The sequence below is a fragment of the Phacochoerus africanus genome, chromosome 8 (genome assembly GCF_016906955.1).
Source record: "Phacochoerus africanus isolate WHEZ1 chromosome 8, ROS_Pafr_v1, whole genome shotgun sequence".
NCBI classification, from domain to species: domain Eukaryota; kingdom Metazoa; phylum Chordata; class Mammalia; order Artiodactyla; family Suidae; genus Phacochoerus; species Phacochoerus africanus.
Window position 1 is genome coordinate 38430469 of NC_062551.1, and position 27761 is coordinate 38458229.

The following is a 27761-nucleotide window of genomic DNA, read 5'->3' on the forward strand; positions in this document are numbered from 1 at the left end:
TTCTATTTTTTTTTTTTTTGCCTTTTAGGGCAAAAAAAGTTGATCACTCCTATATCTATCTTCCATTTTGCCTAGCATAGATATTAGCCTTCATTATTCAGCCTTGCAAACATGTTTACATGTTGTTATTCACTATGACAGTGTTTGCCGAACACCATTTGTGTTCAACCTTCATGAATTTTAAGATACCTGCATTATATTTGTCCTATTTCTTTCCTATTTCTTTGTATTTCTTTAGGTTAGTCATCTTTAAAATTTGCCGGGAAGCTTAAAATCACTTCTATTGGTGTTACACCAGTGATACTTGCCATAGAGATGGTCAGACTACAGTTTTCAGTTCCTGCATAACCCTGCTGCTTGTCAAAGTCTAGCAGCCTGAGACCTGTTCTTTATTTGAGATTAATCAGAGATGGAAAGATTTGAAACAGACTGGCACCAGAGTGAGACTTCCTTCTAAATGTAATCCAAAGAACTGAAAGTGGGAGTTTCTGCTGTGGCTCAGCAGGTTAAGAAACCAACATAGTGTCTGTGAGGATGTGGGTTTGATCCCTGGCCTCACTCAGTGGGTTAAGGATCCAGCATTGTTGCAAGCTGCATCATAGGTCCTGATGCATCTCAAATCCAGTGTTGCTAGGCCATGGCTTAGGCCAGCAGCTGCACCTCTGATTTGACCCCTAGCCTGGAAACTTCCATATATGGCAGGTTTGGCCCTAAAAAGATTAAAAAAAAAAAAAAAAAAAAGAACTGGACAAGGAGGAATTTTTCACTGTGTGATGATCCTACTTTATGTTATGTTTGTGAGTCACCTGAAATCCTCTCTCATTCTAATCAGGGCAGGGTTTCCAGTGCCTCACAATTTGGGAAATGCTGTCCTCTGGCCTGGCAGGGTCCCTGGAGGGTAGGTTTTATTCAGCTCTGTAGTTCTCTATACCTGGCACATATTCCAGGTCATCATTGCTGATGACCTTTTTAAGAGGTCATCAGCAATGCCTGGAGAGAGTTTGAAGTTGTTTGGTTCTTCCTTTTCCTGCCGGGTAAAAATCAAGACATGTCTAATAAATATATCAAGACATATCATAAATACACATTTACTGTGTGTACACATAAAATTATTTAACCCTTTAAACCACCATGAGAGGTAGATATTCTTATCAGACTATATGATGAGGAGGCTGGAGTTTAGAAAAACTTAAATTTATTCAAGGACACAGAGCAATAGGCAACAAAATTAAACCGTTTATCTCACTCCAAAGCCCTTACTACTTCTCAAACTTCCTCTTAACTCTTTGCATAAAGAGAGATTTAGAATCTAGAGAGCTGGTTTTTGATTTAGAATGTGACCATCTTTGGAGGGTTTTTATCCTGCCTAACCTGAGTCCCAAGCTAAATGGTGAGCAGATGATTTATAACACTGTTTTCTCCCCCCACCCCCAACAAAAATTTCAGTTTTACCTTAAAATATTTCTCCATCGTTCCTGCCATAGTGCAGTGGGTTAAGAATCTGAATGCAATGGCTTGGGTTGCTGTGGAGGTTTGGGTTGGTGTGGAGGTATGGGTTCAATCCCTGGCTTGGTGCAGTGAGTTAAAAGCCTCTGGCATTGCTGCAGCAGAGGTGTAGGTCTCAAATGCAGCTCAAATTCGGTCCATGGCTGGGAACCTCCATATACCATGGTGTGGCTGTAGGCATATATATTTTTTTCATTATTCCCTCTGCCTTGGATACTATTTTTCCCTACATAAACAGATCAAAGCCATACATACTATTAGTCAAACTTCAGCTCAAACACCACCTGCTTTAAAAGGCCATTAAAAAGTCAAAATGATATTATTTTGAGTCTATTCTCCCATAGCATGTCACTTGTTCTTCCACATGGAGCATATCACAGGCTGCAGGTCCAGGTATCTGCCCATAGTAGGCATTGGTATGACTGTTAAATGGAATGCAACCAATGGAATAGAGGGTTTTCCATAATAGAGACTGGTTGAACCTGATCATATGACCTATCCCTGCCCCTTTGAAACTATAGGGACAATGGCTTATGCAGAATGACACAGACTTTGGTGCTGCTTTGTGGAATTGCACTTGTTGAATGTATACATTTTTTAGAATTTAATTGAATAATTTTATCCTTGTCAAATCTAATAATAAGGACAAATAATTGGAATTGGCATTTTGAATATCTTTATTTTTTATTTCATTTATTCAGTAATTGTTTTTTATTGTATTTTACAAAAGTAATGGTTCATGATAGATTGGAAAAAAAGAACTAGTTCTTTACCTCAGATGGTTTAAGAAGCCAAGGAGCTCCTGGGAAAGATTTTCCTCCCTTAGAGGAAGAAATCCTTCTTCTTTGTGTCTTGTCTACACAGGATGCTAAAGACTGCTGCATTCATCCAAGTGACCAAGTGAGAAATCCATGCTGTTGTCCTGGGGTGTTAGAGCATAAAGATGGGGCTCTAGCATTTTTTTGGTAACAATATTAGCTACATTTTATGAGTACTAACTGTATACCTAGAACTTGTTAAATGATTTATGTAGATTTCTTCATTTAATGCTGATAACCCTGAAGTGCTGTTTACTATCTGCTATGGACTGAATATTTTTGTCCCCCTAAAATTCATATGTTGAAACCTAATCCTCAGTGTGATAGTGTTGGGGGGTGGGGCCTTTGGGATGTAGAGCCCTCACTAATGAGATTAGTGCTCTTATAAGTGATGCCAGAGAGTTTTCCCACCTCTTCTACCATGTGAAGACACATTGAAAATACAATCTATGAACCAAGACACAGGCCCTCACCAGATATCAAATGTACTGGTGTAGTTGCTGTGGTGGCACAGTAGATTAAGGACCTGACTGCAGAGGCTCAGGTCAGTGCAGAGGTATAGATTCAAGCTCTAGCCCAATAAGGTGGGTTAAGGATCCCTCATTGCTGCAGTTGTGGCGCAGTTTGCAGCTGCAGCTCAGATTTGATCACTGGCTGGGGAACTTTCATATACCATGGGTGCAGTGGGAAAAAAAATTACATATGTCACAACTTTATTTTATTTTACTTTTAAATTGCCATTTCACAAATGGTGAACCTAACTCTCACAAGGTTGAGACTTGCCCAGAGCCTCATAGCTATTAAATGATAGAGCCAGAATTTGAACCCAATGGTTGACCAACCTCTCATCATATTTCTACTCTGAAAGGTGGCAGATGCTAAAATAGCAGAAATGCCAGTGTCTGGCAGGCCAGGTCTTAGGAATCTACAGTCAGCTATGCCACAAGACTGAATAATAATTCAGGGCAAGTCTGCAAAGATGCCTAGATAGCTCTTGATTGGAGGGAATGGCCAGGTAAAAAATTAGAATCCTGCATGGATCTACCTGAGCTGGGCTTTATACTGGTGTTTAAACTCATCTTTAACTTCCCAGCATCCAGAACTTTAAGAAATAAATTTCTGTTGTTTATAAGCTACTCAACCTATAGTATTTTTTTATAGTAGGGAGAACATTATTTCATTTTACAGTAGGTGGAATTGAGGCTAAGAAGTTGAGAGGTTAAATGGCAGAGCTGGCTTTCAATTCCAGTCTTGTCCCAGAGCATGAGCTCCTAATTATACTGATGATATGTTTAGCCACTGACTGATCAACCCTGCAACCAAAAACCTCTGGATTTCCTTTTTTTTATTATTATTAAACTATAGTTAATTTATAATATTTCATCAAGTTCTGTTGTACAACTAAGTAACTGAATCACACACATTTCCCTGTGCTGTACAGTAGAATCCCATTGCCTATCCATTCCAAATATGAGTTTGCATCCAAAAAACATCCCAAATGCCCATCCATCCATTCTTCCACTTTCCCCCTTGGGAATGCCAAGTCTGCTCTTTTGGCCATGATCTGATTCTGTTTATTTTTTCTTTCTTTCTTTCTTTTTTTAATAGGATCATCTGTTCCATATTTTAGATTCCACAAATAAATGATGGCATATGGTATTTGTCTTTTTCTTTCTGGCTTATTTCACTTGGTATGAGAGTCTTTATATCCATCCATGTTGTGGCAAATGGCATTATTTCATTCTTTTTTTTATGGCTGAGTTGTATTCCATTGTATATATGTACCACATCTTCATAATCCATCCATCTGTTGATGGACTTCTCTTATATGAGCTGCTTTAGATTGGGTTTTTAGTACCTGAAACCAAAAACAAAGGACCACATACTAAGAAAAGGAATATTTTGCTGATATGTGTATTTGCATGCACCTGGGGGAAATGGCTTGTTAAGTAATAGGCAGTGTCTATTCCTAGTGAGTCAGCATTCAAGCCCTTAGGGCAGGATTGATTTGTTGGTGAAGACTTATAACTATATCTCACCCAATTCATGATTTTATTTGAAGCATAAATTTCTAGAAGATGAAGGAATCAACTTGTTAAAATATATAACCAGAGCAAATTCAGAACAGAGGGTCCTGACATGCACACAGATTCCATGATTAAAAAAAACAAAAACAAACACCTCCCTTCTATGTCTCCCACCCAGATCCCCACTGCTGATATCTGACTTCTGCACTCATTAATACCTTTACAATGTACTTCTTCCTAAAGCCAGGCTGGACTTCACCTGGAGGACTGTAAAGATCTTGTTCTTTATGTGTTCAGAGGCTTCTGGAGTTTACAGAGTAAATTATCCTGTCCCTACTTGTTCTTCTGGTAAGAAGCTCAAGTGGTCCTCTGAAACTCTCTACTGAGGTGAATGATTCTTGACTGACTGCTGCAGCCTTTGTTAGTATTTGGAGGGTTTTTACTGAAGGCCACCGCCTAAGAGCAAATAGTTGACTTGCCTTGTTGAGTATAGCCTTTATGGTTTGGAGCATGGAAAATTGCATCAGAGTAGATAGTGTTAGCTGCTTCTCTCCCCAGCTCCACAAACCTCTTTTAAATTTATTTTTATCATTGCCAAGAAAATGATCTAGTTATTTTAAGAATCAGATTTTACAAGGTCCTAGCATCAGTGGTAAATTATTTATCACTGTAAGTGACATTTCTTAAAAGTTATGTTTGTGATTATTTAACCAGCAATTGAGATGAAGGAGATGAAGTGGGTATCAGCCTTTGGGTGGGGCCTGCCCTCTGGAGATATTTTCCTTCCCTCAGAAATAAAGATGGAAATAGTAATATTGATATAGTATTTAGATAGTAAGGACTTTTTAAATTCAAAATGTGTCATGAATCTAAGATGACTTGGCTCAGTTCAACACAACCCAGCCAAAGAATGTTTTGATTTTTTAATCTTAATTTCCTAGGAATGATAAAATGATTGAGCCAATGAAATTAGACTCCTTTTCCCTAATGGGCTTTAGAAGAAATTAAGTCAGAGGGGTAAACTCCTCCATTTCCCCTTGGCTGTGGGGATAGGGAGAAGTTAGCTCAGCCCCTATGGACAGGAGTGTGTATGTGCACATGTGCAGGGGGAGGTTGCTGAAAAAGCTGTGAATTCTGCACACAGTCTTTAGCTACTGCAGTTTTTGTGTGTGTGTGTGTGTGTTTAATTAACTCAATATATATATGTATATATGTATATTTAATTAATATCACATTAAAGTCACCATGTTAGTGCTGGGGACACATTGGTAATTTAGGCAAATAGTCTCTTATTCATGAAACTTAAACTCTCCCTACCCCCCTCCATCTTGGAAATACATCATGAGACAGAGTCAAGCTTTCTCTGGCTTTTCATGGGAGGCACACTATGAGGACCTGAGGATATAAACTATAGTCTAGAAGGAATCATTTCTACTTTATTCTCTGTGAGCCACATCCATCCCAAGGCAAAAAAAAAAAAAAAAAAAAAAAAAGCCACAAGTAAAAGTCTTCAACCCTGGAGTGAAGGATGGTGGTGGTGGAAGGCTATAACTGGATTCGGGGAAAGGTGCAAATTCCTTCTTTTTAAGTCCATGCACTCAATACATAGGACTTTCTACCTCTTTTAAGAATCTGATAGTAGAGAGGGCTTAATTTAAGGGTGAGTTTGAGAATCTTGGAATAGGCCTTCCTTGCACTGCTGAAATTGGCACAGAAGCTGTCTTACCTCATAGCTACAATGCAAGAGGCAAGCAATCATTTACTCTTTACATAAATGCTTTACCCAGGTGTAAAGCTGTTCCAGCTTGTATTGAAACAAATCTTTCATTTTTATCAAACCTCAGTGAGTTTATTGCACATGTATTTCTTAGTACCTATATTGGGAGGTTAGTACCTATGATATTCTGGTTGCTGAGCCTATGTTGTTGGGCCAGAAATACATGATCATGAGATTTATAGTAAATAAGGAAAGGTGGAATTCAACAAGTAAACTAAAAATATTTTATCTTTGTTGTTGTTGTTGTTTTGGTTGGGTTTGGTGTTGGTTTTTGTTTTTCTTAGTCAAGCAGTTTTTTTCTGTTTTCATTTGGAGGAAGAGATGAGGGCCACTAGTCCAGTTACATCATTTCTAATCTTGTCAATAAACATCTTAATTATTTAATTAGCACTTTTGGATTACTATTAACTGAACAAATTTCATACATAAAATGTATAAATCCCAGCAATGCCATTTACTCTGAAGGTCTGGGTGCTGAGTGTGTGGGTAATAGAGCAACCTGACTTGTCCTAAGGATCAGGAAAACCTCTTACTTGGCTGGAAATTTGGAGGTGGCAAGGAGTGGACAAGAAAAAAGGAAGGAGATGTTTAGGCAGAAGTACGAGAGTGAAAAAGAAGTGACAGATGTGTGTTTGAGGAATGCAATAAGAGAAAGATACACTTGTTTAGAGCCTGGAGGGTGAAGAGGAGGAGTGTGCTGCTGAACGAGAAAGGAGACACTCAGGGTTCACATGATGTTGGGCCTCTAAGGCCAAGGTTAAGAGTTCAGAGAGTCTCTTAACAGAAATTAGAGGCATTTTAAGCTGGCCCCAAGTATGATTGGATTATCATTCTGTGGAAACAGTTTGGAAGGGAATAGAAGTGAAGTGCAAGACCAGTCAGGAAACAGTACAACTGTTCCACAGGGAGTGATGGTGACTGGGACTGGTGTTGTGGCCCAAATGTAAATTTTAAACATCCTTCCTTGCCAAGCATCTTTAAGAAACTTCAACCACCTAAATGCAGCCCTTAAACCTTTCTACCATATTAGAAGGCAGGAAATGGATTCTTTGTTCATTAATTTTATGCTAGGGCTGGCATGTCAGTTGCATACATAGTGCAGAAGAGGTGCATGCAGACCTCTTCACACATAGGTCCCTTTGTGTAATAAAGATAATACTCATTTTATGGGACTTGGGCACAGGAGTGTTGTTCCAAGTGACCACAGAGATTTTCATATTTGTGTTTAGGACAGTTTGGCCATAACTCTGATTTATTGGATGTTGAGTCTTTGATCAGAATGAACCTCCAATAAAAGCATTGTTCTTGTGGAAAAATGATTCACTTCATGGCATAGTCTGATTTATGGATGACTTCCCAGGAATACCCCATTGATTCATTTATTCATATAGCCAATAATTGCTGAGCATGAACTCTGTGCTGGATACAGGGGATAGAAAGATATCTTCAAAAAGGAGTTTGCAGATTTCCTGCTGTGGAGCAGTGGGTTAATTATCCAGCTTTTCTCTGTGGAGGCACTGGTTCTATCCTCAGTCTGGCACAGTGAGTTTAAGATTTGGTGTTGCTCCTGCTGTGGTGTAGGTTGAAGCTGTGGCTTGGATTCAGCCCTGGCCTGGGAACTTCCACATGCTGTGGGGACTGCTGACAAAGGAAAAAAGAAAAAGGGAGTTTACAGCCCAAGAAGGTTAGGCTCATCTTCTAGCAGGAAAAGCACAAACCCTGGCTCCATCTCACCAGATCGCTTGATGATCCCAGCCATTATATTTTCCCTCATCAGTTCTTTCCCCCTTTAGCTGGACCTTTATTCTATCCAAACATTTATCATCCATAGTCACAATTTCACAGAGGTACAACCCAAGAGGCCAAACAGAAAAGGCAAAAAAAAAAAAAAAGAAAAGAAAAGAAAAAAAAACAATTTGTTCAAGAATATCTGTCTGATATTTTTCTAGGTCCTGGGTTACATTGTCTTTATTTTGCACAAATGGTTCAGTGTCTCAGAAAAATCCCAAAGCAAAGCTTTTTTCTTTTTTTTTCTTTTTTTGTCTTTTTGCCTTTTTAGGGCTGCACCTGTAGCATGTGGAAGTTCCTTTTTGCTATCTTGTCTCCTGAGACACTGGGATAAATACTTAGCTTCTTTTATAGGAAACACTTTATAGGCAAAAAAAGCTCTTCCAAGAAATTATTTGTAATGCCTTTGAGTGGGCTGCAAATGGCTCTGTAATGAAGAAGCGGCTTTTTTTTTTTCCTGCTTTTTGAGCTATTTGTTCCTGTTTATTCTTTTCTGATTTTTAAAAATGTGCTATTTTGCAGAGACCTCTGAGGACACAGAGCAAAAAACTCTAAAAATCCATTGTATCTACCAGGAAACAATCTCAGTGCTTTTGTCAAGGAGCAGACAGAAGGAACCGTGAGCTGATGTCTCAGCTGGATCCAGAGACATGTTCTTAAGAGGATTCATATGTGGAGGCCATCTGTTTACTAGTTCTTAACTTCTCTGAGTTTCCTTTTTGACAAAGTCAGTAGCTTCATGCATCAGAAATGGCATCAACACACTGCAACCTTGTTTATCCCTATGTACAAGTATGTGTGAAAGATATGTGAGAAAGACAGATAGGGAGATAAAGAGAAAGAGAGAGAGAGAGAGATCCAGGTGAAAAATAGTAGTTGGTAAAAAATAATATTAGTAGAATAACAGAAATAACAACTAAAATGTATGAGTGCTTGCTATGTTCCAGGCACTGAAGTAAAGAACAGGTGTTTATTATATACTTTTTTTTATTTTCCCACTGTACAGCAAGGGGATCAAGTTATCCTTACATGTATACATTACAATTACATTTTTTCCCCACCCTTTGTTCTGTTGTAACATGAGTATCTAGACAAATTTCTCAATGCTATTCAGCAGGATCTCCTTGTAAATCTATTCTAAGTTGTGTCCGATAAGCCCAAGCTCCTGATCCCTCCCACTCCCTCCCACTCCCATCAGGCAGCCACAAGTCTTTTCTCCAAGTCCATGATTTTCTTTTCTGAGGAGAGGTTTATTTGTGCTGGATATTAGAACTTCCATATTATATACTTTAATCCTTACAATTCCAGAAGATTATTATATTAGTCAGGACATAACAGTTATGTTGTAATAATAAATAAACTCTGAAATCTCAGTGGCTGGACAAGGGTAAAATTTATTCCTTACCCATATCATAATTGGTTGCAGTTTCCTTGGTCATTATACCCCAAGTGATTCAGTGATCCAGTCTGTTTCCATCTTTCCAATCTCTAGCTTTCAGTTCTTAGATCTTCTGTCTGCATAGTTGGAAACAAAGTATGGAGAATTCACATCTTCCTTATCACTATTAGATCAGAATTGACATATTTTAATTCCCCTCAAGAAGTACTGGAAACAAGTATTGTGGCTCAGACAAACTGCCAAGGATCCTGGAATATGGAGGGAAGCAAGCAAGCTACATAAACATCACTGCTGTCTTGACTGTGTAGACACTGCTATTAACACCATGTTAGGAGTTCCCACTGTGGCACAGAGGGTTAAGAATCCAAATGCAGTGGATAGGGTCACTGTGGATGTGCGGGTTTTATCCCTGGCCAGTTGCAAGGGATTAATAGATCTGGCATTGCTGCAGCTGTGGAGTAGGTTGCAGCTATGGCTGAGATTCAATCCCTGGCCCAGGAACATTCATATGCCACAGATGCATCCATAAACAAACAAACAAACAAACAAACACCATTTTACAGATATAGAATGAGAGACCTTGAGAGGTTAGTTTCAGATAGTAATAAGAGGCAGGGCCGTTTCTGGACCCAGTCACATGGCTGTGACTCTATTCTTAACCACAGGGCTAAAGGTATATTGTTTGTAGTCTTCAGGATAATTAGATTGACTGATTGATTCATTCATTCATTTATCTACTTACTTCACAAACATTTGACAAGGATCTATTAGGTACTAAGAGCAGTGCTGGTTTCTGAGGATACCATAGTGAACAAGTCAGATGAGATTCAAGAGTAAAGGAGTCAGATGGCTGAAGGACTGTTTTCTTTTTAGTTAACAAACATTTCTTGAGCATTTATTGTGTATATGATACAGTGCTAAGGAGACCATAATAACATCAAATGTATATTCAGATCTCAAGAATTGAGGATACTATTAAAGTAAACAGTATATTAAAACTCGGAACACTCTAAAGTAAAAGAGTGCATTGCTTGATCGTTAGATATAATTGACCAACTGCTGTGGGAACCTATAGTAGAGAGAAGGCTAGAAATGTTTCCATGTCACAGATGGAACATAACTATCATAATTAAGTGGATAAGATGTCTAACAGATAGCAAGATATCAGTGGAATGAAGAACGGAAGAACCTGAATGAGCAAAACCTGTAGATAAGGAGGTAATGTCATTTTAGACAGACATAGTAAGGCCTGCATATGTGTGGAAGAGAAATGTATGCGTAGCAGAAGTGCAGTAGGGTTCAGGCTAAAAAAACTAGACATCAAGTTACATGGAGAAAGTGATTCAGCAGAGTGGTCAGAACTCCAGGCTGACATGAGATAAGATGCAAATACTTCCTTGGCCAATTTCTTATTTTGTGACCTTGGACAGGCCCTTCAACACAAGGGAATTTGTGTTTTCTAATATTTTATTTATTTATTTATTGCTTTTAGGGCTGCACCCACAGCATATGGAAGTTCCCAGGCTAGGGGTTGAATCGGAGCTACAGCTACTGGCCTGTACCACAACCTCAGCAATGTGGAATCCAAGCTGCATCCGCAACCTATACCACAGCTCATGATAACACCAGATCCTTAACCCACTGAGCAAGGCCAGGGGTCAAACCCACATCCTCATGGATACTAGTCAGATTTGTTTCCACTGAGCCACGATGGGAACTCCCTCTAATATTTTTAAATAGGGATAAATTTAAACCTAGCTCATGAGATTTCAACAAATATTAAATAATGCTTCTAAAGTAGCTGTCATGTAGAAATTTGATTTTGTGCCAAGCCTAGTGTGTTAGACACAAAGCAAAAGTGAATTGATTTGTGAGGCAGGTTATATTCATTTTCTGAACCAGTATGCTTTATTCAGAATCCCCTCTTCCTCCAAAGGCAGCTCCCAGTGATTCCACATTTGTCCCAATTGAATCTTAGAATGTGCACTTTCCTTGGTGTAGGCAGTTTGAATGGTGGTTAGTCTAGTAAGTTCTGGAGCCCTACCTTTCAGACTTCCTTTTGATAAGACTGATTAAAAGATATGATTGTTACATTCCTGTTTTTAATGGCTCAAATATTATTGATCTCTTTAGGATGGTTGTGGCAGGGATATTATTCCTTAGATAGTGTTAAAGAAAACAGAGCAGATGTGTTTTAGAATACATATTTTAACTCCAGGGATAGTCTTAAATTCTTTTGAAATAAATATTTCACTAGTTGTTTTCCAACTAGAAAGAGTTTCTTGCCTGTAAGCAGTTAAACATTCTATTAGTAATTAATGTAAGTAACATTGTATTAGTTATTAAAGAAACCCTTCATATTTTATATAGAGGAAAAGATTATTTTTTTCTTGCCTCAGAATTGTGATATTCATCAGATCCTGGGTCTTGAGGGTAAATTGTCCCATCACTTGGCAAATAATACTCATCATTGCTAATGGACTTATAGGGAAATACACTCACTCTCAAACTAACAAACTGCTTTAGTATCCTCTGGAATTGAAGCCAGTATTGAGTTTTAGCCACTCAACAGAGCAGGAAAAGACTAACTTTTCAGAAAAGTATTTTAACCATTTTATTGCTTTAGCTTTATTGTAAGATGAGATGTCAAGGTAACTTAAGTCCCTTCTGTGATCCAAAGCTTCTGATTTCCGGCTTATTTGCTATTTAATTCTGGTGGCTTCTGGTTTTAAAATAGTTTATTTTACTTATTTCAACATTTGCTGAGATGACTCAGCTAAGGAAGTGCATTATTGATTAACGCCAAATGACAAAGGAAAAGTATCCTCCCTGTCTCCTGCCTTAACATCCCAAGCACCTTCAAGAGCTGAGGTAGCTCAGCATCCCTGAACTCAACTCAGCCTCCAGTAAGGTCACAGATTCTGGCTTTGAAACTGCTTCAGGAGAATTTGGGATATATTTTGTGTGGTGCCTCACTCATGGATGAACATGAGGTTGGTGCTTCATAAACATTGACTAAAGGAGTGAATGGACACATGACATACTTTGGAAAGTGGAAGAAAAGGGTCTTGTGGATAATCCTGAATTCACTAGAGGTCCCATTGTTTTACCCAATGCTTATCTGTGGTAGTTCCAACTTTAATCAGGATATTTTGCAACTATTATAGATAATATACATTTTTCATTGCGGCTATGTCAAATTAAGAAATTACTTATAGGGAGTTTCCATCTTGGTGCATTGGTTGGCGAATCTGACTGGGAATCATGAGGTTGCGGGTTCGATCCCTGGCCTTGCTCAGTGGGTTGACGATCCGGCTTTGCCGTGAGCTGTGGTGTAGGTCATAGATGCGGCTTGGATCCCGCATTGCTGTGGCTCTGGCAGAGACTGGCGGCTATGGCTCCGGTTTGACCACTAGTCTGGGAACCTCCATGTGCTGTGGGAGTGGCCCAAGAAATGGCAAAAAGACAAAAAAAAATTACTTATATTGCATATGTATTTGTGTGTGTGTATATATATATATATATACACATAAAATAAATGAACATCAAACATATATGAATATGGCAAACATATATATCATCAGTTTAATCCATTACACATGTAACCTGCCTTCACTGATAATTTGTTTTATTTGTTGCTACAAGAAAATCTACATGTCATCCAAGTGGCAGGTTGCCTAAACAACAGATGTTGGCTTGAGTTGTTTTCCAGAAACTTGGAGTCAACTGTATCCAGTTTAAGCTGATAGGACCCCTGAGCCTCCAACTGGGCATTTGCTCAGTGACATTTTGATGTCAGAGGGCCAAAAAGTCCACTCTCAGATCATGCCGAGCACCTCCATTTTCTTAACATGCTCCCAGTAAGGAAGTCTGTAGTTTAGTTACAACTCTGCAGAACAATGATTACCTCATCCTTTTCTAATTTCCAATCATATTTCTCCACATTCCCCCACATTTCCCATGCCTCAGACCACCTTGTCTTTTTATCCCTGAGTTCTCTTACTTCAGGGTGGCAGATTTGAGACTTGTTCTCCTGTCTCCTCACTTGGCTGCCTTATGAATAAACCCTTTCTTTGCTGCAAACCTAGGCATCTCAGCATTTTGGCTTGCTGAACAATAGGCAAAAAAAGCTTGGTTCAGTATCAATGACAGCATATGAGTTTTGCTATAATTAAGAATATATGTAACAAGAAAATCTAAAACAGAGTGGCTTAAAACAACCACCATTTTTTATTGTTTGTGTGTGTGTGTGTGTGTGTGTGGCTGGTCACTTTTCTGTACAATAGAAAATTGACAGAGGCTGTAGACCCCTATAATAGAAAAAATAAAAATCAATATATATATTTAAAAGATCTACATAATTCTGCACAGGTACAAAAAAAGATGAAACCAGAATACTTTCACAGCACTTATCTGGACAACTGGCCTGTTGAGCTGAGCACAATCCCACTACTTATGTGTCTATATTAAGTTCCTTGGAATGTATTTTAAATACATTTTTAAATACACTGATTTTATAGTTCGAAGGGGAGTAGAGCTGAGAAGCCTACAGTCTGGCAAGATTGATAAGCTTGTCAAACATAGGCAATTAAGGAACAAGATAGTACATGGCTGGTTTTTTAGTTTCCAGAGTGTATTTTTGTGCATCTATTTTGCATTTAATTTAGTTTTACTTGTGTCAGCTGTATCAATATCTGTTTAGCTCAACAATGAGGGTCAAGAACTATAAGATATAATATCATATCACTATCCTGATAAAAATATTTAAGTGGAATTATTTTCTCAGGTCATGACAGAGTTTTGGGCACTGTCTTATGATAAGCAATGAGGACAGTGGAAAAATATATCAAAGAACTATTTTTAGGAATTAATAAACAGGCCATGTAAAATTATGATTTTGCATAGAAATGTGACAAATGAGGTGGGCACTATATGCTATCTTTTTACTTAGAGGGATTTTCCAGGCTGCAGGGCAGGGGGATAATCCCAAGCAGAACAGGATGGTCATGCTGAGTTGAGGAGGTAAAGACTTGATTTCAGAGAGGCTTAGACAACTGGAATTTGCAGGACATAGAACCACTGAGGAGGGAATTACACAAAGTATTCAAGAAAACTGCATGAGGTCTTCCTGAGTCTTTGGTGAGTAATTATTTATTTATGTTCAAACAATTCCCAGAATTCACATGGGGCTGAGAGATGTTTGGATTCCCATCAGTCAGAGTGATGAGTTTTTATTTAATACCAAAGGCATTCTGTAAAACTCCCAAAAGAGGCACACCTTTGTATTAAGGCCAAAACAGTCCCAGAGTAAAGGCCATTCTAGATCTTTCCTAATCAGACTATAAAACAAGCCACAAAAAGATCAAACAGGAAATTATAGAACAAATATCAACACTCTTTAAAGGAGGATAACAAAATTCAGGCATTTAGCAATGCGATATTCATAATACTTAGTATGCAATCAGAAATTGCCAGAAATGCAAAAAATCAGGAAACATGAGAAAAAAGTAAATTAATAAAAACAAAATCAGAAAAGACAGAGATGCTGGGATTAGCAGGCAAGAGAAAAGACCAGCTTGTACAGAGACTATACTTTCTGAAGCTGCTCCATGCTATTGACTGAGCATGACAGAAGAATTAAGCTAATTCCTGTGGGATATAGGATTCCCCCACTGGGAGAATTTGGATCGAGGACATTCTTATCAGTCTGGTTGAAACTTTTTTGGTACTGCATAGCTGTCCAAGAATTTTTCAACCCAATTTTCCTTCCTGCCCTCTCTCCATGAGAGCTGTCAGAACTACCTCATGGTCTGAAGGCTTTCCTTTCATCTTTATGCCCCTCCCCATTATTCTTCATGAGCATTTCCACTAATAAATATTTGTTTAATTTTAACATTTTATTTTATTTTTTCAATTTTTTAAATTTGTTATTTCCCCAATACATTTTTTTTTCCTGCTGTACAGCATGGTGACCCAGTTACACATACATGTACTCATTCTATTTTCTCATTTTATCACGCTCCATCATAAGTGGCTAGACATACTTCCCAGTGCTACACAGCAGGATGCCATTGCTAATCTATTCCAAAGGCAATAGTTTGCATCTATTAACCCCAAGCTCCCAATCCACCTCACTTCCTCCCCCTCCCCCTTGGCAACCACAAGTCTCTTCTCCAAGTCCATGAGTTTCTTTTCTGTGGAAAGGTTCGTTTGTGCCATATATTAGACTCCAGATAAGTGATATCATATGGTCTTTGTCTTTCCCTTTCTGATTTACTTCACTCAGCATGGGAGTCTCTAATTGCATCCATGTTGTGGCAAATGGCATTATTTTGTTATTTTTTGTGGCTAAGCAGTATTCCATTGTGTATATATACCACATTGTCAGTGGACATTTGGGTTGATTCCATGTCTTGGCTATTGTGAACAGTGCTGTAATGAACATGTGGGTACAAGTGTCTTTTTCAAGGAAAGTTGGTCTGGATATATGTCCAAGAGTGGGATTACTGGGTCATATGGTAGTTCTATATATAGTTTTCTAAGTTACCTCCATACTGTTCTCATAGTGGCTGTACCAGCTTACATTCCCATCAGCAGTGCAGGAGGGTTCCCTTTCCTCCACCCCTCCTCCAGCATTTGTTATTTGTGAACTTATTAATGATGGCCACTCTGATCGGTGTGAGGTGGTATATCACGGTAGTTTTGATTTGCATTTCTCTAATAATCAGGGATGTTGAGCATTGTTTCAGGTGCTTGTTGGCCATCTTTATAACTTCCTTGGAGAAATGTCTATTCAGGTCTTTTGCCCATTTATCCATTGGGTTGTTGGCTTTTTTGATGTTGGATTGTATAAGTTGTTTGTATATTTTAGAGATTAGGCCCTTATCAGTTGCATCTTTTGAAACTGTTTTCTCCCATTCTGTAAGTTGTCTTTTTGTTTTCTTTTTGGTTTCCTTTGCTGTACAAAATCTTGTCAGTTTGCTTAGGTCTCATTGGTTTATTTTCTTTGATTTCTGTTGCTTTGGGAGCCTGACCTGAGAAAATATTTGTAAGGTTGATGTCAGAGGATGATTTGCCTGTGTTCTCTTCTAGAAGTTTGATGGTATCTTGTCTTCTATTGAAGTCTTTCAGCCATTTTGAGTTTGTTTTTGTGCAAGGTGTGAGGGTGTGTTCTAGTTTCATTGATTTGCATGCAGCTTTCCAGATTTCCCAGCAATACTTGCTGAAAAGACTGTCTCTTTCCTATTTTATGTTCTTGGCTCCTTTGTCAAAGATTAATTGACCACAGGTCTCTGGGTTTATTTCTGGATTCTCTATTTTGTTTTATTGGTCTATATGTCTGTTTTTGTACCAGCACCACACTGTGTTGATGACTGTGGCTTTGCAATAGTGCCTGAGGTCTGGGAGAGTTATGCCTCCTGCTTGGTTTTTGTTCCTCAGAATTGCTTCAGCATCTCTGGGTCTTTTGTGGTTCCATATAAATTTTTGGATTGTTTGTTCTAGTTCTGTGAAAAATGTCATGGGTGGTTAGATACAGATTGCATTGAATCTGTACATTTCTTTGTGTAGTATGGCAATGTTTACAATATTAATTTTTCCAACCCAGGAACATGAAATATCTTTCCATTTCTTTATATCTTCTGTAATTTCCTTGATTAATGTTTTATAGTTCTCAGTATACGTGTCTTTCACCTCCTTGGTCAGGTCCATTCCCAGGTATTTGACTTTTTGGGGTGCAATTATAAAAGGTGTTGTATTTTTGTATTCACTTTCTAATATTTCATTGCTAGTATACAGAAATGTGACTATTTTCTGAATGTTAATCTTATATCCTACTACTCTGCTGAATTTGTTGATCAGTTCAAGTAGTTTTTGGGTTGAGTCCTTAGGGTTTTCTATATACAGTACATATCATCTGTATACAGTGAAAATTTTACCTCTTCTCTTCCAATTTGGTTACCATTTATTTCTTTTGTTATCCTGACTGCAGTGGCTAGGACTCCAATCCTATGTCGAATAACAGTGGTGAGAGTGGGCATCCTTTTCTTGTTCCAGATTGTAGTGGGAAGACTTTCAGCTTTTCTCCATTGAGTAGTATATTTGCTGTAGGCTTGTCATAAATGGCTTTGATTATGTTAAGGAATGTTCCCTCTATACCCACTTTGGTAAGAGCTTTTATCATGAAGTGTCTTTGGACTTTGTCAAATGCTTTTTCTGCATCTATTGAGATGGTCATGTGGTTTTTGACTTTTCTTATGTTAATGAGGTGTATGACATTGATTAATTTGCATATGTTGAACCATCCTTTTAAACCTAGGATGAATCCCACCAGGTCTTGTTGTATGATTTTTTGATATGTTGTTGGATTCAGTAGGGTAAAATTTTGTTGAGAATATTTGCATCTATATTCATCGAAGAAACTGGCCTATAGTTTTCTTTTTTAGTGGCATCTTTGTCTGGTTTTGCTACTAGGGTGATGGTGGCAGTATAGAATGTCGTTGGAAGCCTTCCTTCTTCTTCAAACTTTTGCAAAAGTTTAAGGAGAATGGGTATAAATTCCTCGTTGTATGTTTAGTACAATTCACCTGTGAAGCCATGTGGTCCTGGACTTTTATTTGTGGGAGTATTCAACTATGTTTTTAGTGATTGGTCTCTTCAGTTGATCTATTTCTTCCTGATTCAGTTTTGGGAGGCTATAAGTCTCTAGAAAATTGTCCATTTCTTCTAGGTTGTCAAATTTGTTAGCATACAATTGCTGATACTATACTCTCATGGTTTTTGTATTTCTGTAGTATCCATTGTGACTTCTTTTTCATTTCTTATTTTGTTTATTTGGGTTTTTTCTCTCCTCTTCTTGGTGAGTCTAGCCAGAGGTTTGTCAATTTTGTTTACCTTTTCAAAGAACCAGCTCTTGGTTTTATTTATTTAGTCTGTTGTTTTCTGAATCTCTGTTTTATTGATTTCCTCTTTGATCTTTATGATTTCCTTCCTTCTGCTGACTTCATGTTTTGGTTGTTCTTCTTTATCTAATTCATTTAGGTGGTGGGTTAAGTTGTTGATTTGAGATCTTTCTTCTTTTTTAAGGAAGGCCTGTATTGCTATGAATTTCCCTCTGAGCACAGCCTTTGCGACATCCCATAGATTCTGAATGGTTGTGTCTTCATTATCATTTGTCTCAAGGTGTTTTTTAATTTCCTTCTTGATTTCCTCATTAACCTGTTGGTTTTTTAGTAGTATACTGTTTAGTCTCCATGTAGTCAGTTTTTTCTCTTTTCTTTTCCTGTGGTTGATTTCTAGTTTCATGCCATTGTGGTCAGGGAAGATACTTGAAATAATTTCCACACTCTCAATTTGTTGAGGTTAGCTTTGTGCCCCAGAATGTGATCATTCTTGAGCATGTTCCATGTGCACTTGAGAAGAATGTGTATTATGATTTTTTGGGATGTAATGTCCTGAAAATGTCAATTAAGTTCAACTTTCCTGTTGCGTCCTTTAGGATCTCTTTTGCCTTCTTGATTTTCTGTCCAGAGGATCTGTCCATTGATGTGAGTGGGGTGTTAAAGTCTCCTACTATGATTGTATTCCCATCCATTTCTCTTTGATATATGTTAGTATTTGTTGTAGGTATCTGGGTGCTCCTATATTAGGGGCATGTATATTGATGATCATAATACCCTTTTCTTGAATGGATTCTTTAACCATTAAGTCTTGTCCTTCTTTGTCTTTCTTTCTGGCCTTTGTTTTAGGTCTGTTTTGTCTGATATGGGTATTGTCTGCTTTCCTGTCTTGTCCATGGCATGAAATATCTTTTCCCATCCCCTCGCTTTGGCTTAAGGCGAGTTTCTTGTGGACAGCAGATTGATGATTTTTTCTTTTTAATCCAAACTGCCACTCTGTGCTTTTGATTGGAGCATTCATTCCATTGACATTTAAGGTGATTATTGATAGATATGTATGTCTTGCCATTTTAAACCTTGTTTTCCAGTTGATTTTATGTTTCTCTTTTCTTCTTTTCTTTTCTTTTTTTTTTGGTTTGGATAGTTTCCATTTATTTTATGCTTGAATACTTTTCTTTTCAGTTTTTGTGAATGTAATGTTTGGTTTTGATTTGTGGTTGCTTTGTTTTTAAAATATGTTAACCCCTTCCTGTATCTGCTTGCTTTAGCCTCATAGTCATATAGGCTCAAACACATCATTAAAATAAAAAAAAGAATCTATTTTTTTCTTGCTTCCTTTGCTCATATTGTGTGATTTTGATGTCTTTTTTTTTTTAACATCTTCATGTTTAGATCTGTATGCTGGCTTATTTAAGTGACTGCTTTCCAATTGTGGTTTCCTCCATCCTAGTTCTTCCTTTTTTTTTTTTTTTTTTTTAATTTAGAGAAGCCCTTTCAGTATTTCTTTTAGAATGGGTTTAGTATTGCTGTACTCTTTTGGCTTTTGTTTGTTAGAGAAATACTTTATTTCCACTTGTATTTTAAATGATATTCTTGCTGGATAGAATATTTCAGGTTGCAAATTTTTTCCTTTCAGCACTTTAAGTAAATCTTGCCACTACCTTCTGGCCTGTGGTGTTTCTACCAGAGAAATCAGGTGATAGCCTTATGGGCATTCCCTTATAATTAATGCTTTGCTTTTCTCTTGCTGCCTTTAGAATCCTCTACTTATCTTTAACTTTTGCCATTTTTATTATAATATGTCCTGGTGTGGGCCTGTTTGGTTCAACTTGTTTGGAGCCCTCTGTGCTTCCTGTGTCTTGATATCAGTATTTTGGAAAGTATTTGGAAAGTTTTCAGATATAATCTCTTCAAATATATTTTCAATCCCCTTTTCTTTTTCTATTATGCATAGATTGGCCCACTTTATATTATCCCATAGGTCTCTTATATTGCTTTCATGTATTTTCATTTGTTTTCTGTCTGATGTCCTGCTTGGGTGTTTTCCATTATTCTATCTTCCTTGTCACTTATTCATTCCTCTGCATTATTCATTCTGGTCTTTACGGCCTTTAGCTCAGTTTCTGTCTCTGCAAATGAATTTTCTAGTTTTCCTTGGCTCCTCCTTATCTTTTCTTTTTCCTTTCTGAGGGAATCTGCATTAGTGTTCCTATCCTTTCGTAATTCCTTCAGTATTTCCCCTATCTCCCTTTTGAACTCCAAGTCTGTCAGACTGCAGAGGTCTGTTTCATTGTTGACTGCTTTAGATGAATTCTCTTGTTGCTTTAACTGGGAATGTTTTCTGAGCTTCTTCTTCTTGCTTGTGATTTTCTTTTTCTGTGAGTTTTGGAAAGCCAAACTGTAGTCTTGTAAGGCTATTTCTATGCAAGGTTACACCTTTGTATTTTTTTTGGGGGGGTTACCATTTATTTTTGGTGTTGGAATTTGAATATTTGTGTCTCTTTCTTCAGTGTGAGCAGGCTTTTATCCCCAGGGTTCTTAGTGTGTCTTCAGGGAGAAGGAGGCAATGGGTAGGACCAGTAGTCAGGGCCTGGTCATTGGCTTCTCAACAGAAGCAAAGACCTGCAGGAATGTTTCACAGGCTACTCATATCTGCAGGGCCCTGGGAATTGGTAATGAGCTCTAGGAGGATCTGCAAGGTGACCAGAACATTTGGCAGTAACAGCAGCAGGGTGCCTGATTTCCCAGGGTAGCAAGACCAACAATAGCTAGTGTTTGATAGCAATGCCCTCCTCTGAGGTGATTGGAAACACAGGTGTTACCTGTTCAGGGACCCTTTGTGGGAGTGGGCCATGACCATCTCTAGCATCAGTGATAACTGCAGTGGTTTGTCTCTGCCAGCTGTAGACCATGCATAAAGTGATCATCTTACTTAGCCCACTTAGGACGTGCTGGACAGGCTGTTCCTAGTTCCAGGGAGATCTGGCATATGGATACTGCCTGGAAAATTCAGCAGTGGCAGCTGCAGGGCCAGTGTTTTCCCAAGGGTGTTAGAGCACCATGTGGTATTAGGTCACAATGCCCTCCTCTTTTTGACCTTGAGGTGATTGGGGCTTCAAGTGGTGCCTGTTCAATAACCCGTTGTGGTGTCAGGCCACTTCCACCTCTGGAGGCAGAGATAACTGTGGTGGTTTTCCTCTACCACCTGTAAATCATGCAAGAAGCACCTTATCCTGCTTAGCCCCCACAGGATATGCTGCACAAGGTGCTCCTAGTTGTAGGTTCCTGGGAAGGGACAGTGATCAAACATATGGGCATTGCCCAGAATGTCTCACAGTGGCAGATTCAGGGTGGATGTGTTCTCAGGGGAGTGAGAGCAATGTCAGGTGGTGCTCCATTGTAATGTCCTTCTCTGTGATGCCCTCCAAAGTGGTTGGGGCTGCAAGTGATTTTTGTTCAGTCATCCCCATTGGTGGTGGGCCACACCCAGCTCTGGAGTCACGGATAACTGTGGTGGTTTGCTCCCACCACCTGCATGTCTGGTCCATGGTGGGCTAGCAAGCAGCTTCTGGCTGTTGGGAGCTGTGCTGGAGATGCTCAGTCTGGGGCAGGCCAGCAAGCAGCTTCCTGTGGCCAGAGATGCCCGATCCATTGTGGGCCAGTGAGTGGCTTCCCATGGCCAGAGGGGCCTGGTCTGTGGCAGGCCAGTGAGTAGCTTCCCTTGGCCAGAGAGGCTGGGTCTGCAGTGGGCTAGTGAGTGGCTTCCCATGGCTGGAGACACCAGGTCCAGGAAGGATAGCAAGCAGCTTCTGGCCACAGGGGGGCTTGCTGCACCAGGGATGCTCTGCCCTCTGCAAGCCAGCAGAAACGTGTGCAAACTGGCCACAAGAAGTTTCCTATGGTAGCCTGCCCCTCCTCCTCTCATCCTTCCCAACAATGGTGACTTTCCTCTCCTGTGGGCCTGAACCTTCTCTCATTTTCCCTCTGTCATGGCGTTCCACTTCTCAGCCCATGGCATACTGCACCCCCATCTGTGGTGCACTGCTCCTTAGCTCCTTAGGCTGTGTCCACACTGCAAACTCCAGCCCACTCCCAGGGACTGACCTCTGGAGCCTAAGTCTCAGCACCCAGCCCCCACCCAAGCCTCTCAGGCTGTGGTGTCTATGCCAGTGGTTCAGATGATCTGCACATCTCTCACTTTCCTTTTCTATTCTCAGTCCTGCTGTGCTTTTCTCCACATCTTTGAGGTCCCTCTGACTCAGCTGATCTTTCTGTCTGTTAGGTGGCTTCCCAGGAGGTGGGTTCCTTTTCTCCTTCACAGCTCCCTCTCAGGAACTCTAGTCCTGTCTTGATTCCTTTTCTCTCTCTCTCTTTTTTTTCTTTTCTTCTACCCAGTTATGTCAAGAGTTTCTTGCCTTTTCTGGAGAATTAAGTTCTTCTGCCAGCATTTGGTTGATGTTCTGTGAGAGTCGTTTTACATGTAGATTTTTTTTTTGATGTGTTTGTGGGAGAGGGTGAGCATGACCTCTTACTCTTCCGCCATCTTGCCTGCACCTTCACCATAGGTTTTTCAAAGTCTGTGAGTCAGTTTCTGTTCTGCAAAGAAGTTTACTGTACCATTTTTTTTTAGATTGCTCATGTAAGTGATAGCATATAATATTTGTGTCTCACTGTCTAACTTCACTTAGCATGATAATTTCTAGGTCCATCATTTGTATCATTTAAAAAAAATCCCACATATAAGTTATGTTGTATGATATTTGTCTTTCTCTGACTTCACTTAGTGTGAAAAACTCTAGATCCATCCATATTGCTGCAAATGGCGTTATTTCATTCTTTTTTACGGCTAATATTCCATAGTATATTACAAAATATTTTATCAGTAAATTAAAAATATTTTAAAAGAAAAATTACCTAAAATTAGCAAAAAGTCTCAAGGATAAATATAAAATCAACAATGCTTATTTATTAAAGAATGTGAATTTAAACACTTTCACAAAATAGTCCAGGCATAGATGGCTTTATTTTTGAATGCTGTGAATTTAAGGAAGAAATATTACCAATCCTTCACAAACTCAGAGAATAGAGGTGGAGAGAGCACATTCCAATGTATTTTATAAATTCAATCAATTCAAATAATTAATTCAAATAAATGAAGTATTGATCAACATCCCTTAATGAAATATCATCAAATCAAAATCCAGCAATATATAAGACAGATGATACATCTGTGATACCAAGGAAGTATTATTCCAGGATATAAAATTGGTTTGACTTTTTAAAATTAATCAGTGTTTAACATATGAACAGAATAAAGGGGAAATCTGATACTATTTTCTCAGTAGATGCATAAAAATAATTTGACAAAGTTTAATACCTATAATGATACCATGAGTAAAACTTCAACAAACTAGGAGTAGAATATTTCCTCAACCTATGAAGTGCATTTATAAAAAATCTACAGCTAATATCACACTTGATGTTGAAAAGCTAAACCTTTTCTCTCTTGGATAAGAAGGCAAGGATGTCTATTTTCAATTCTATTTAACATTATAACAGAGTTTCTAGTCCATGCAATGAGACAAAGAAAAAAAAATACAGTTTAGACCTGAAGAAGTAAAGCTGTCCTTATTGATAGAAGTAATATATTTAGCAATTTTACAGGGTACAACCTCAAAATACAAAAATCATTTGTATTTTTATACTAGTTTCAAAAGATTTGGAAATTTTATTTAAAAATTTCCCTTAAAATTATAAAAAATAAATATTTAACATAAATATTTCAAAATATATGTAAGACTATTACACTTACAACCACAATAAATTACTGAAATAAATAAAAGAATATTTAGGAGTTCCTACCATGATGCAGTAGGTTAAGAATCTGGCTATAATAGCTCAGATTGCTGTGGTTTGATACTCAGCATGGTGCTGTGAGTTAAAGGATCCAGTGTTGCCACAGCTGTGGCTTGAGTAACAGCTGTGGCTTGGATTCAATCCCTGGCCCAGGAACTTCCATATGCCATGAATATGGCCATTAAAAAAAAAAAGAAGTATGATATCTAAGAAGATGAGAAGGTTTGTGAATTGGTGTCTTAAAATGGCAATGCTATTCAATTTGATTTAGATTCAGTGCAATTCAAATCTAAACACCTGCAGGCTTTTTATAGAGATTGACAAGCTGATTATTAAATTTACATGGAAATGCATAGGTGAAAATAATTTTGAAAAACAATAGTAAAGACAGAGGGCTTACACTACTTGATATTTCAAGGCCTACTCTAAAGATAGAGTTGTCAAGATAGCATGATATTATTATAAGGGCAGACTTTTACATTCATGGATCAGATTAACTAGCCCAGAAATAGACCCACACATATATTGTCAATTGATTTTTAATAAGGTAGCTTAGGTACTTTAGTGGGGAAAGCATTGCATATTTAACAAACAGTGCTGAAATAATTGGATATACATATTGTAAAAAATATATCTCAACCCTTCACCACATTAAAGAAAAATCATCCTAAAATGGGTCATAGACCTAAATGTAAAAATTAAAACTATAAACTGGAAGATAACAGAGAAAATCTTTTCAGCTCTAGAATAGGCGAAGATTTAATAGGATACAGAAAGCACTAGACATAAAAGAAAAAATGATAAATTTCACTTATTTAAAATTAAAACTTATGCTCTTAAAAGATACCGTTTAGAAAGAAAGAATGCAAGTCACAATGCTTTCATCTGTTTGAGCTGATATTGCAAAATACCACAGGCTGGGTAGGTTATAAACAGAAATTTATTTCTCACAGTTCTGGAGGCTACAAAGTCCAAGATCAAGGAATTAGCCTGGTTATAATTTGGTGAGGGCCCTCTTCCCGGCTCATGGCTGGCACCGTTCCCTTGAAAGGGTTAGGAAAATCTCTCTGGAATCTTCCTTTTGGGGCACTAATCCCATTCATGTATCTCTACCTTCATGACTTAAGCATTTCCCAAAGCCCCACTTCCTAAAAAAAAAAAAAAAGATGATGGTAACCATCATCTTTTGGGGGTAAGATTTCAACACATTTGGATTATAGCAGATGGAGAAATATTTTTGTAAAATATAAAAGAAAAGACCTATTTCCAGAAATTTAAGAACTCTTACAACTCAATAAAAAAGACAAACATCTCAGTATGATTCAGCAAAGAATAAGAACAGACATTTCATAAAAGACAAAGGAATGCCTAAAAAGCATATGAAAAATATTCAAGATCATTATTCATCAAAATGTAATTTAAAACCACAGTGTGATATCACTACACACCCACTAGAATGGCTACAATTAAAATGACTTATTTTTACCAAGCTAATCATATTTCTATTCATCCTTCTTCAAATATTACTTCTTCAAAGAGGCCTTCTTTAAACTCGAATCTAAATTATCCCTAATAGTTCCTTATAATTTCATTTCTAGTACCTAAATATCTCCATAATATATTTATTGAAGTGAATTTTTAATAATAGTATCCTCTTCTTATAGGTGTCACAAGGACCAGACCATCATTTTAGCCCCTTATACTCTTTCTGGAAACTACTATGCTGACTGAAACTTAGGAGTGTCTCATTAAATATGCAAGATAAATGAATAAGTGAAATGCATGATAGTGGCACAAAAACCTATAAATAAAGTATTCATAAATGTTTGTATTAATGAAAGTTGAATAAGGGCTATTGTTAAATTCTTATTTTTTAAATCACTTTTTATAATCTCCCTTCTGAGACCAGTGATTTGAGATAAGCTCATATCTTCAGGAGAGAAAGTTTTATGTGATTAAGGACAATTTTGCTTCTTTTGTTCTGGATGCTTCCACTAGGCTGAAGAAAATGTCCTCAGATTTTCACCATATCCATGTCATGCAAGTCATGCCTATTATTTCATGATTCTGTATTTGAGCATTCCTCCCATCCAAGTACTAACCAGGCAATAGAGGAGCATTCCTAATCCCAGTGCATAAACTCTAGTTGCCTTGGACTTTTTGATCTAGAGCCTGCTGAAAAGCACACAGAGACCAACTGACTCACAGTTTTTTTAACTTATTTGTTTCATGATATTTACTACACCATGGAAGGGACACTATTTTCTAAACCAAGCTGGACTGAAAAAAGTAGGTTTGCAAAGATCTAAACCAATATTTCATTTCTTCTAGCTTCCTGTCAGTTTATTTCTTCTATCATAAGTCATCCCTTGTTTTATCAGCAAGGAGAGATTTAAGCAAAGATTCTGTTGTTCCTGTTCTTTTCTTCTCTCTGACACCCTACCTACAACACTCTGCCACTTTACTCCCTCCTCCCCTCTCTTAAGGTGTGTAGTGTGACATACCTGATATTAAAAATGTGGGAAGAACTGGCCATCTTCAGTTCATTCCTACCCTTATTTTTCTTGAAAGTTACTTGCCTGAAAAAGGCAAATAGGAGTTCCCATCTTGGCACAGTGGTTAACGAATCTGACTAGGAACCATGAGGGTTAAGGATCTGGCATTGCTCAGTGGGTTAAGGACCTGGCATTGCCGTGAGCTGTGGTGTTGGTCACAGACCCAGCTCGGATCCCACACTGCTGTTGCTGTGGCATAGGCACAGCTCTGATTAGACCCCTAGCCTGGGAACCTCCATATATCACAGGAAGTGGCAAAAAGACAAAAAAAAAGTCGCATAGACAGTGTTGCTCTAGACCACTTTGGTTTAGCATCACTTTGCCTGCACAGGTAATTTTATCAGTCCTGGGGTCCAGTTTTCTGGCCTGGTGGCTCTCCCACCTAGCCACTTTATCCAGTTTAGTCCTTGACAGTACTCATGGTGATACTCTCTCTTATTGCTATTCCTTTTTTTTTTTTCAATTTGTTCAAAGTGGGGCAGGGAAAAGAATAATGATCTATTGGGTTTCAAAAGAGATCTCAACAAATAGTGTGTTTCTGTAGATTTGGGCCTCTATAAATGAAATTTATGAGAATATCTCACATTTAGCTGCAGTAGACATTTTTACTGACCTTATATACTTAGGCAAATATGCCAGTCTCAGAATACAAGGATGAATATGCCTTTGAGGAATTTGTGGCCCAGTTTAAAAGATCATGTATATGTGAACATAATTGCTACAAATTAGATTGTATTTTTTAGTTTGCTTTTTATTTTTGGTGTACAATTTCGTGGTTTATTTAGTATGTTTATAAGGTGGTATAACCATCATCATTATCTAATTCCAGAATATTTTCTTTTATTCTTTTTTTAATTAATGATTTTTATTTTTCCATTATAGTTGGTTTACAGTGTTCTGTCAATTTATACTGTACAGAAAAAAATATATATCCACACATTCTTTTCTCACATTATCCTCCATCATGTTCCATCACAAGAGACTAGACATAGTTCCCTGGGCTATGCAGGATCTCATTGCTTATCCACTCCAAATGTGATAGTTTTCCTCTATTAACCCCAGACTCCAGTTCATCCCACTCCATCCCCCTCCCCCTTGGCAACCACAAATCTGTTCTCCAAGTCCATGAATTTTTTTT

The 27761-nt window shown here is 38.0% G+C and overlaps 1 long non-coding RNA gene across 1 annotated transcript in view; it reads left to right on the forward strand.

The window, feature by feature from the left end:
* The window catches only part of LOC125133794 (uncharacterized), an 83601-nt gene that overhangs the window by 10770 nt on the left and 45070 nt on the right, over positions 1 to 27761 (forward strand). The window lies entirely within an intron of this gene.